An 11,954-nucleotide genomic window follows, 5' to 3' on the forward strand; every position below is an offset into this window, starting at 1 on the left:
TGGTAGTGAGATTGGTTTGGGGTACAGTTGTACAGCATTCCCAGGGTCAAATAACCGGATTCTTACAGGTTTTAATAACCACTCTTTCACTATACAACTTGGTAAACTTGAAGAAGTCATTCCCCTGGGTCTCAGTTTTCTCATCTGTGAAATTTTATGTTGGCACAAGATAACCTCTGAAGTTACTTCAATCTGAAAAAATCTATGATTCTGATATGAAGCTAATTGGCCCACACAGGAATTGAATCCACACACTTGTCCTTTTAAACTCATACATAGTCTTAGCCAACTGGTCAAGCAAATATTCCACACACAGTGTTCCTTTCTTCAAAAAAAAAAAGCTAGCTATAAAATTCCTGCCCAGAGAAAGTAAAACACATTTCTACAAGTTTCATCAGTGTTCATGTAATACCACACAAAGGACAGACTTGGTTGGGAAGGACACTTTGATGGAAAATGGCACTGATTCTATCTGACTTAGATGTCAGTCTATAAAGACAGAGGATGCTCTTTATCAGGAACACTTTACAAAGTCATAAAGAAAACTAATTGGGGAGATCAGTTTTACATTTTTGGAAACTCTATATACTTGCGGTTACCTTAAGCCTGTGTATTCATAACCTTATATGTAATATATTTATGTAATATATAAAGCAGACTTTTTATCCCCCCAAGTTTTTATTGTGAACTGAGTGATAGTTTACATGGGGGAACATCAATTTTACACTCATCCTATCATATTTCATTTCATTGCAATGATTATAATCCCCTGCATGCTTCATCATTCAACAGTATTTGCTTCTATTCCCTCTGGTTTTTTGTTTTTGTTGTTGTTTTTATGGGCACCAAAACACTCAGGAATATGCAGTCATTCAAAAACCCAAAGGACACACACTGCAAGTCTGCCCTCCGACCACCAGCACACAGCCCCTCTCCCTCCATGAGTCTAGAGTCCTCAGCTGCTTCATCTCTCCACATCACCATCTCTGGATAGAGAAGCGCTTCCACTCTTACAGGTTTTAATAACCACTCTTTCACTATACAGCTTGGTAAACTTGAAGAAGTCATTCTGCTAGTTCTCACTGCACTCCTGCTTTTCTCCCTTGATGATCCCAGGGTCTTCCACTCTGGGATTGCAAGATCAACCACTCACCCCTTTATGCTACAAAACCTCTACCTTTACAGTTGCGACAATCGTAATTAGTCATGATAACAGTTACACACTATTGGATTTTAAGAGTCTTGTCCCATCTCCTTTCACCAGATCTGTCTAGACAGGAAGAAAACCACTCAGTGGGGGTTCTACTTCCCTTTGCACATTCTGAATCTAAAGTTCCTCTTGAAAACTTGTAAGCCAGTCACTTCGTGCCTTTAGAGCCTCCCCCACCTTCCACCATTTTAGGTAGCCAATGTCTAAGTTGCCCATCCCTATCAACCCTCTGTACAGAGGGGATGGGAATGATCCTTGTTGTGAAGATTCCTTTCCTGTTGGTTGGTATTTTAAGCTACTACATCCGTAAGTATAGGTGAAGTTCATCAGATTGTACTGATTTATACACTTGTTTTATATTCCTTTAGTCAGGTTCTGATCATCCAGCTATTGAAGCTAGGTCCAATGCGCACTATCTGCAAGTTTGGGTGCCCTTGTGCATCTCCCCTCACTTCATATCAGCTGGATGCTTCACTCTCAGTCTCAGCTCTAGCCCTCCACGGCCATGTCCTTGTCCATGAGGTCAGGAGTCCCCAGGTCTCACCATACTCCAGGTCGATGGGGGTCTATGTAACATGGTTGGACTCAGCCCACATCTTCATTGCTGCTTTCCCCCCACCTTCACTCACCAGTAGACCAACGTGGTCACCAGCAAGCTTACATGCCTGCACATGTATTCCCTTTGAGTTTCAGTTTGGGGAGGGGGTTTGTCCTGAAGGGACTTGATTGCTTGCCTTGTTGGTTCCCCTGCGAACAACTTGCTTGTTCTTGTGGCAGCCAATCAGACTGCTGTTTTTGTTTTTTCCTGCTGGTCTTTCTTCCACGAAGTATCTTCTGTTCCTCTAACTGCTCCAGGCTGGTCTTCGTCTTTTCAAGTGGGAATTTCCCACCTTAGAAAGTTCTGGATGAGGATCAGGATTCTAAGGAGCAGACTTTTTTTTTTTTTTTTTTTAATAGGGATCTTCATTTTTAACTACCCCAACTCAACAAGGACCTGTGCAAATCACTAATGACTCCAGGGGACAAATCTGTCTTGAAAAATGTACAAGCAGGATGTTCCTTCAAAGTCAGGAAGACAAGACTTTGTGTTATGTGCTTTGGACGTGTGATCAGGTGAGATCAGTCCTTGGAGTAGGGCAAAGTGGAGAATCAGTGACTAAGAGGAAGACTCTCAAGGCAATAGATTGATACAGTGGCTGCAATAGTTGGCTCAGACATAGAAACTGTGAGGATGGCACAGGATTAGATGGGCAGTCTTTCTTTCTGTTGTTCACAGGGTCATTATGATTCGTAGGCAACTCAATGACACCTAACAACACCAGAGTTCAAATTTATACTAGGACCCCTGGTGGCTCACTGGTTAAGTTCTCTGTTGCTAGCCAAAAGATTGATGGTTTCAGTCCACCATAATGACAGCAGTTCAAACCCACCAGCTGCTACTCGGGAACCCTATATAGGGTCACTATGAGTCAGAACCAACTTGATATCACTTAACAACGTCAACCCAGGAGAAGAGATGTGGCTATTGGTTCTCCATAAAGATTACAGCCTAGGAAACCCTATGGACAGTTCTACTTTGTCCTGTAGGTTCACCATGAGTCAGAGTGGACCCCATGTTATAAAATAACAGCCAAAGACTGGGTTATTGATAGTCCATGGAGTCTATAGGAAAAATAAAAATAGAGCTCCTTTTCCGAGTTTGCTGTTTCCATATGCTTTATCACAGAATATGGAATCAGCAAACTCAGAAAAGGAGATGTTATTTTTTTCCTATATGGTCCTGTAGAGTTCAATCCATGATGGGTATCCAATCCATTCATTAAACCTGGAGATTCTGGCTGAAGCTGTTGTCATTTTATCAGACAGGTCAGCACTTGGCTGCTAACTGCAAGGTTGGTGATTTGAACCTGTGCAGTGGCTCCCTGGAGACAAACCTGGTGATCTGCTTTTATAAAAATGACAGTCAAGAAAACCCTTTGAGCTAATGGCACCTAACAACAACAACATTCCAAGGAATCCATTATGGCTCTCCAAACTTTGGTCCAGATTTCTTTATTGATTTAATACAAAGCCTAATAAAATTCTACAGTTTTAAAATAAACCAGCTAGCTTCAGGCATAAAGGCAACAGGGGTGGCACCTTAGTATATCTCTCTCTTTATCTTTGGTGATTTAATTTTTTTCTCTAAGTCATGGTTTGATGAAACCAAAGGCCTGAAACCATTCCTGTCTGGCTGAATTGCAAAATGAACATCGGACATTCTTACAAGATAAAGAGCCACATCAAAAGCTAAAGACAGAATCTTGGATTCTCCCCCAAGGCATCCTGTAAAGTCACGATACAAACACTGTGGATAGCAACATGGAACTGGGGTAGGGTAAGGATGTTAGGATTTCCCCAAGTGAAGCATCCCTGGGTTTCTTCTCCCATCCTTTCCGAAGGACAAATGCTCCATGGACAGAGGCCAAGGGTAAAATATTTGGCCCCAATTTAATGCAGCTCTGCAATTCTTTGGTTCTGATTTAGGGCTTAGATGTCTGTTTTCTCAGATAAATGTATTTTACCAAGAGACAACTAAAATCTAGAGTTAGACTTCAAGGTTCTGCTGATGGGTAGCATTTTCAATTGTCCAGTTAGAATGAAGGCACTATCGTAAGTCTTGAAAATCATCTTTTGTGATCTCAGGATAAGAAGGCCGAGCTCAGGTGCTTTGTACTTTGTAGCAATTGACAATGACTCAAGTTGATTCTCCTTCACTGGGTTTGGAAGAGGTAGAAGTGATCGGGCCAATACCAACAACTTTATTCACCAATGCTCCATGAAGATGTTGAATGACATACTCATTATTTGGGAAACAGACATTTCATATTGGTGTCTTAGTTATCTAGTGCTGCTGAAAGAGAAATATCACAAGTGGATGATTTTAACAAACAGAATTTATCCTTTCACAGTTAAGGAGGCTGGAAGTACAAATTCAGGGCATCAGCTCTAAGCAAAGGCTTTCTCTGTTGGCTAACAGTTTAGGAGGAAGGTTCTTGTTTCCTTTCAGAATCTGTGGGCCCAGTGTTCCTTGGAGATCAATCTTCCTGGATCTAGAAGGTTCCCAGCACAGGGACCCTGGGTTTAAATATCACGTTCCCCTCTCAGTTCTTCTTTATTGGCGGTACTGATGTTCTTGTGATCTCTGCTTGATTGTTTAAACTCTTTCATATCTCAAAAGACATTGATTTAAGATCCTGTAGATTACACTTTACGTCATTAATGTAACAGCCTCCAATCCTGTCACATTAACATCATGTTGTTGTTAAGTGCCATTGAGTTGGTTCCGACTCATAACAACCCTTTTTAGGGTTTCTAAGGAGTGGCTGGTGAGTTTGAACTACCAACCTGCAGTTTAAACCAACTTTATAATTCAGCGCTTATCCTGTAGTGCTACATCACAGCTAACATCATAGAAGTTAGGATTTACAACGCATGGGATAATTACATCCGATCGCATAAAGACATAATACTGAGGATCATGACCTAGTCAAGCAGACACATATTTAAGGGGGTGGGGTGGGGACATGATTCAATCCATTACAGTTGACATAATGTCACATTGATGGATTATTATGTAGATGGGTCATTTCTTCTTCTCAGTATACACGATCGACAGATTGTTGGGTGCTGGAACTCATCCAAGGCATAATGCTTCATCAGACCCCATTAAGCCTACTTTTTGCCTCATATTTTAAACAGTCAGGAGGAATCCTGGCAGCAAAACAGTTAAAGTGCTCAGCTTCTAACTGAGCAATCAGCACTTTGAACCCACCAGCCACTCTAGGGGAGAAAGATGTGGCAATTTGCTTCTGTAAATATTTACAGCTTTGGAAACTTTATGGGGGCAATTCTTGTCTGTCCTGTAAGGTCGCTATGAGTCAGAATCAACACTAGAGCAGTGAAGTGTTTTGTTGTTGTTGTTGTTGTTCTGTAAGTATATTTCCTCATATTCAGAACAGTCATCAGATTGCTATAAGGATTTGTGAGATAATTCATATAAATCCCTTAGCATGATGATTGGCACAAGTCCCGGCGTGGCGCTGTATGCTAATGCATCAGACTACAAAGTCATTTGAACTGCAAGGTCGGTGGTTCAAGCTCACCAGCTGCTCCTTGGAAACCCAATACAGGGTCGCTATGGGTCGGAATCGACTCGACAGCACTTAACAACAACAATCACTCATTTATTATGTTTTTAACACATATTAATTGAATGGCATGCATGAATCAGCACTTTTCTAGACCATAAAGCCACATATGTATCAGAAAGGACATAGTGATTGCATATAAGAAATGAACAAGCAATCAAGATAATTTCTGATAGTAACGAATACCACGCACATAGCGTTCTACAAGGTCATGTGATAAAAACTGAGTGTGAGTGTGGAGGCAGATTAATTAGGGTGCTGTGCTGGTCCTGGATCTATTGACACTCAAACAGTCTCTTCCCCTTGTTATAATCTCTAGGTCCCTGGCTGGTACCAATGATTTGTACTCATCATCTAACCTAAAGGTTGACAGTTCCACCCCACCCATGGCAGTACAGAATGAAGACCCAGCAATCTGCTTCCATCAACATGATAGCCAAGAAAATTCTCTGGAGCACTTCTCCTTTGTAGCACAAGGGACTGTCAAAAGTCAGAATCAGCCCACACCAAGATGGCGGCAACAATGCACTCAAACATGCCAGTGATTGTATGGATGGGAGGGAATGAACTAGGTTTTATCCTGTTGTACACAGGGTCACTCTGAGTTGGAACTACCCAACAATAACTTCATTATTATTACCTTATAATAAGGTTTCTTACTCTCTGAAAATTAGAGGCTTGACCAAAACTTGGAACTTGCTATATTAGTAGAGAGAAAGGAGTATACTGAATGGTCAGATGACCACTTTGCCAAGATGTTCAATGTTGTTGTTAAGTGCCATCAAGTCAGTTCTGATACACAACCCTGTATAGGGTTTCTGAGGAGTGCCTGGTGAGCTTGAACCTTGCAGTTCAAAGCAACCTTGCAGCCCAGCGCATTAAACCTCAGTGCCATACCAGGACTCCTAGATGTTCACTGTTGTAGTTGCTATGTGCCGTGGAGTTGGTTCTGATTCATAGTGACCCTGCACAGGGTTTCCAAGGCTGTAAATCTTTATGGGATCAGAAAGCCTCATCTTTCTCCCACAGAAGTAGTTTCAAATTGCCGACCTTGATGTTAGCAGCCCGATTCGTAACCAGAGCTCCTTAGACGTTCATTAGAACATTCTTATCCTTTTCTCTGGAGACCAGGTGGCTGGCTGGGTAAGTAGTAAGCATGATGGATGGTCCGATGCTGTGAACATCACCTTCAGTTTTCTGGGGAAATGCCTAGGCCAGTTCATTATAGGCTATTAAAGAAATAGGTTTCCCATTACCCTCTATGATAAGTACATCATCTATACCCAATCCCCTCAACCATGAATATGCTTGGCTGAGAATAAGACAGGTTGTGATGAGCACATTTGAGTGTGTAAACACTTGGCCTATTTGGTTTTAAAGGGGAATTTAAAACCATTTTTAAAGACTAGCTATTTCCCAAGATACTCCAGAGTGAGACAATGGAAATATTCTTTTACTGTAAAGGTAAAAGAGCCAAGCAAAGCACGGTGAGCTCACGCATGACCTCCTTACTCTCAGGTCTTTGTCTAGGAATCTCCAGGAACCGAATTGACCTACTGCATATTATTGCTACGCAATGACTCTTGGTCACCTATGGGAAAACTTTGATAAGAGAAACCATTTTGAGTATTCATTGAAGATGGAAGTAGGAATGACCTTGGTGTAACCATATGGAAATTGAATGTACCCCGGAAAAGCACCATCTGTAGTCTCTGCATCCAAGTCTTATTTTAATATTCTAATGCAACTTGGGGGTAAATGTGTATGTCCAAAAACCCCACCTTCCCTGGCTGCCCATTTTTGACCTGGTCAGCCATGCCTGGCTCCATGAATGTAGAGCTGTCTGATGAGTAACAATGAGAAAGATGATCCAGAATGGAGAGTTTCTCTTCTCTAGTGCCAATTTCAAGAACTCTGATAGCGTACTGGTTATGAGTCAGGCTGCTAACCTCAAGGTCTGGAACTACCAGCTGTTCCACAGGAGAAAAAAATGAGGCTTTCAGCTCCCATAAAGATTTACAGCCTTGGATACTCTATGGTGGTGGTGGTGGTGATGGCTGTGTGCCTGGAGTTGGTTTCTGACTCGTAGCGACCCTGTACAGGGTTTCTGAGGCTGTAAATCTTTACAGGAGCAGAAAGCCTCATCTTTCTCCCGCAGAACAATTGGTAGTTTCAAACTGCTGACCTTGTGGTTCGCAGCCCAATTCGTAACCACTATGCTACCAGAGCTCCTTGAATACCCTATACAGGGTTGCTATTGAGTTGGAGCTGACTTCACGGCACATAACCTCCATCAGTGCCAAATTTGGAGTCTTGGTGTGGCACTGTGGAACAAGAGCTGGACTGCTAACCACAAGGTAACTGCACAGTTGGTTCAAAACTACCAGCCACTCCTCAGGAACGCTATCCAGCATTGCTATGAGTTGGAACCAACTCAACGGCATGTAACAAGAGCAGTGCTAAATTCAGAGCATGCCAGTCTTGGAAGCAGTTTGGTAGTCTCCATAATATCGGTGATACACTAATTCCTCAGGCTGTGGAGTCCTGGGGTGGTGCTGTGGGTTAATGCACTGGACTGCAAAGTCATTTGAACCACAAGGTCAGTGGTTCAAGCTCACCAGCGGCTCCTTGGAAACCCTATACAGGGTTGCTATGGGTTGGAACCAACTCGATGGCACTTCACAACAACAACAACAACAACATTAGGCTGTAGGATTTGGACTATCAAGATGTTAATGCTGCTGGTGTAGCGCTGTGGGCTAATGCGACTGACTGCAAAGCCATTTGAACTGCAAGGTCAGTGGTTCAAGCTCACTAGCCGCTCCTTGGAGACCCTATACAGGGTCGCTATGGGTTGGCACCGACTTGAAAACACTTAACAATAACAACAATGCTGCTAGAAAGTGCCAGGTCTTCCCTGGGGCCTGAGATCATGCCAGATAACAACACTGTTTGTAACTTCATTCTGTTGTTATATTTTACCCTTGAATGTTGTTTATCTTTAGGCCTCTCATTTTCCTCTGACACCCCCCCCCCCGACACTTTTTTTATAACCCATGTACCTGGTACATGACAAAGGCATGAATCCATGGCAATGGCACACTCATGTGGGAGGGACAGGGAAAGCTGCAAGTAACCAAAGGCACACTGGATCTAACAATGGGTCACAAATGCCTACCACTTTTGTTTGGATACTAGAAAATTCCAAATGAATTCTCTACCTAGTTCTCAGCACGGAAGTTATTTTCAGTTCATAGTACCTCTCTCAGATATCAAGACATGCTGCGATAAGTCATCTGTAGCAATTAAATCAGTATGATATGACCAGAACTACAGAGACCAATGGAACAGAAGAGGGAACACTTATGGTAGACGTTCATTAGCGCTCTGTCCGTTCGTTGTTCTGTTGGTTTACATCTTGCTGTGATGCTGGGAGCTATGCCATTGGTATTTCAAATACCACAGGGTCATCCATAGTGGAGCTTCAAGACTGATTGAGACTAGGAAGAAAGGCCTGAGCACTGACTTCTGAAAATCAGCCAGTGAAAATCTTACACATCACAACAGAATGCGTCTGACTCACCTGCTCTGGATGTGTCAACAGGAGGGATTGATTCCTGGAGGAGGACGTCATATCTGGTAAAGCAGAGGACCAGCAAGGACAAGGGAGACCCATGGCCAGATGGACGGGCACAGTGATCACACTAATGGCTGGAGGTAAACGCACTAGCAAGTATGATGATGACGTAGAACCAGGTAGTGCCGCCTTCATTCTCGGGTGCATGAGGTCATGATGAACTGGAGTCAGCTAACAACAGCGGCCTCGTGAAGAAGCTATTACAGAGCAGTGGAGAAAAGGTGAAAGCGTTCGTTAATGGTGCTGAGACATTCGGAGTCCTGGTGTGGCGCTGTGTGTTAATGTACCGTCAAGGTTTGAACTTAATGCAAGGTCAGTGTGAGTCTCAAGGTTAGTGGTTCAAGCCCACCAGCAAAACCCCATACCGGGTTGCAATGGGTTGGAACTGACTTAAGGACACGTAACAAGAACATAGAAAAAAACCCATGGAATTGGACTCCAATATCATAGTACATACAAAAGTGAATTTCAACTGTAATGAAAACCCAAGTATATAAGGGATACTCTAGATTCTTTTGATAGAAAATAGTTTTCATGGATCTTTTAGGAACTTAAAAAGGTTACAGAAAGTATAATCCATTAAGAGAAGGCCTGAGAGATTCAACCACATGAAAGGTATGCCGCTCAACAGATGAACAGACACACAAAATGTGGTACAAAGAACAGTCCTCAGCCATCAAGAGAAATGGACTGCGGGATAAACACTGCACTGCAAACCACAAGGTCAGCGGTTCAAACCCAGCGGCTACTCCTTGGGAACTGTCCAGGGTCACTGTAAGTCACCAACAAATAAAGAGAACTGGGGTCTTGATGCTTGCTACAACACAGCTGAGCCTTCAAAATATTATGCAGAGAGAAAGAAACCATATTATATAATTCCAATATGAAATTATCTGGAAGAGGCTAGTGCGTAGACACCACAGTTCCTCTGTAGTTACCAGAAACTATGTTCTGTGGCCTCTCTCACGCTGCCAAAATATGCAAGTGAGAGGGAGAGGAAAGGAAGACACTTTGCTTAGGGGACACGGAGCTACCATTAGGGTGATGGGAATATTCAGAAATGGCTAAGGACGATGGCTGAACACTCTGATTAACGTAATTAGCGTCACTGAACTGTACACATAACAACTGTGGGAATGGCCAATGTTCTCTTACCTACATACTCACTACAGTAAAAAAGTACATAAAATAAAAATGAAGTTTAAGAAGGAAGGCTATCATACCAAGACTGAACAGGAAACATTTCTAAACCAAAAATATCCCCAGAAGTCATCTTAAAACCAAAGTATATTTTAGCTTAACTGATTTTCAAAAGTCTGCCTTGAGGATCAGATTCTTTAAGATCAATTTATAGGGATACAAGTGGCAATAGCAATTTGAAAGATGAGAGGACCCTCAATGGGCAGTGTGAGTTTATATTAATGAGGAACAACTGAGAAACCGAAAGTGAAAATGGTATCGTCAGTGTCCCTGAGTTATGCATGTCGAAATTGTTGAATTAGTGCATTTCCTCAACAACAACACAATACTTACTTTTAAAGGAAAGCTTTCATTCTACTTGAGAATGTGGTACCTCCAGGCGATTCCAGATAAGAATAGAGAAAGACGACAGAGCTGATCAAAACCGACTTATGCTAACCTCTCTCTCCTCTCTGTGACCCTGTCCCTCCTACCAAAGTAACCCAGAGGATAAATTTAGCATCATTGCTATTCCCTGCTTGTTCTGTAGGCTGCTAAGATACTTTTGAATTACTCTAGTTAGAGGGGTGTTCTGTCGCCTTTCTCACTGCTGCCAAAATATACGATTGCTTCAAGAAACTGGAGTTTATAAGTTTATAATTCAATGCACCTGCATTGTGTGTGTGTGTAGGGGTGGACACTACATAGTCCTGGCATGCTGCTGCAGAATAATTCCCTGGACTGCAAGGTCTGTTTGAACCGCAAGATCGGCAGTTCAAACCTACCAGCTGCTCCTTGGAAACCCTGTACGGGGTCGCTATGAGTCAGAATTGACTCGGAGACACTTAACAACAACAACAATTATAAAGGAATCCTGGTACAACTGTGGGTTAAGCACTGGTCTGTTAACCACTAGGTCAGAGGTTCAAACCCACCAACCCTGCCAGTTCTACTCTGCCCTTTAGGGGTCAACTTGAAGGCAGTCATTTTAAGTGTAATATATTCTCATTTAAAGAAAATCTGTAAAATTTCTCATTTACAGAAAAAAAGAAAACTCAAATTATCCATTATTCTCTTACTATCCATGTTGTTGTTGTTAAGTGCCATTGAGTCAGTTCTGACCCACAATGACCCTGTATAGGGTTTCCAAGGAGCAGCTGGTAGGTTTCCAAGGAACAGCCGACCTTGCACTTCAAACTGACCTTGTGGCCCAGTGTATTATCCCACAGCATCACAAAAGGGAATGAATTTCATCACCTATCAGTCCCACTCAAATATCAGTTCTAGCACTTTCCTGGGCATTTTCCCAATATGCTCTGTACTTAGAGGACCCTACACTCTGGATCTACCACCTACCTGTCCATTTGACATAGTGTGGTGGACTGTAATGCTAAAATTCATGCCATCAGTGTTTCAAATACCAGCAGGGTCACCCATGGGGGTTGGGCGGGGATGCATTTTTCAGCAGAGCTTCTAGACTAAGGCAGGCTAGGCAGAAAACCCTTCAATGAAAACATTATGGATCACAGCAGATATCCTGTCTGAAACAGTGATGGAAGATGGGCTCCTTACGATTAGAAGGCATTCTACCATAGTTGTCAACAGTGAACTCAAATATGTTCACCATCATAAAGATGGTTCAGGGTATTATTATTATACATAACCTTATAATTAAAGATGCTTGAATGTGTGTGTGTGTGTGACAGAGAGCGAGAGAGCAAGAGAGAGAGAGAGAGAG

Source organism: Chrysochloris asiatica, unplaced genomic scaffold (genome assembly GCF_000296735.1).
Source record: "Chrysochloris asiatica unplaced genomic scaffold, ChrAsi1.0 scaffold00102, whole genome shotgun sequence".
NCBI lineage: Eukaryota > Metazoa > Chordata > Mammalia > Afrosoricida > Chrysochloridae > Chrysochloris > Chrysochloris asiatica.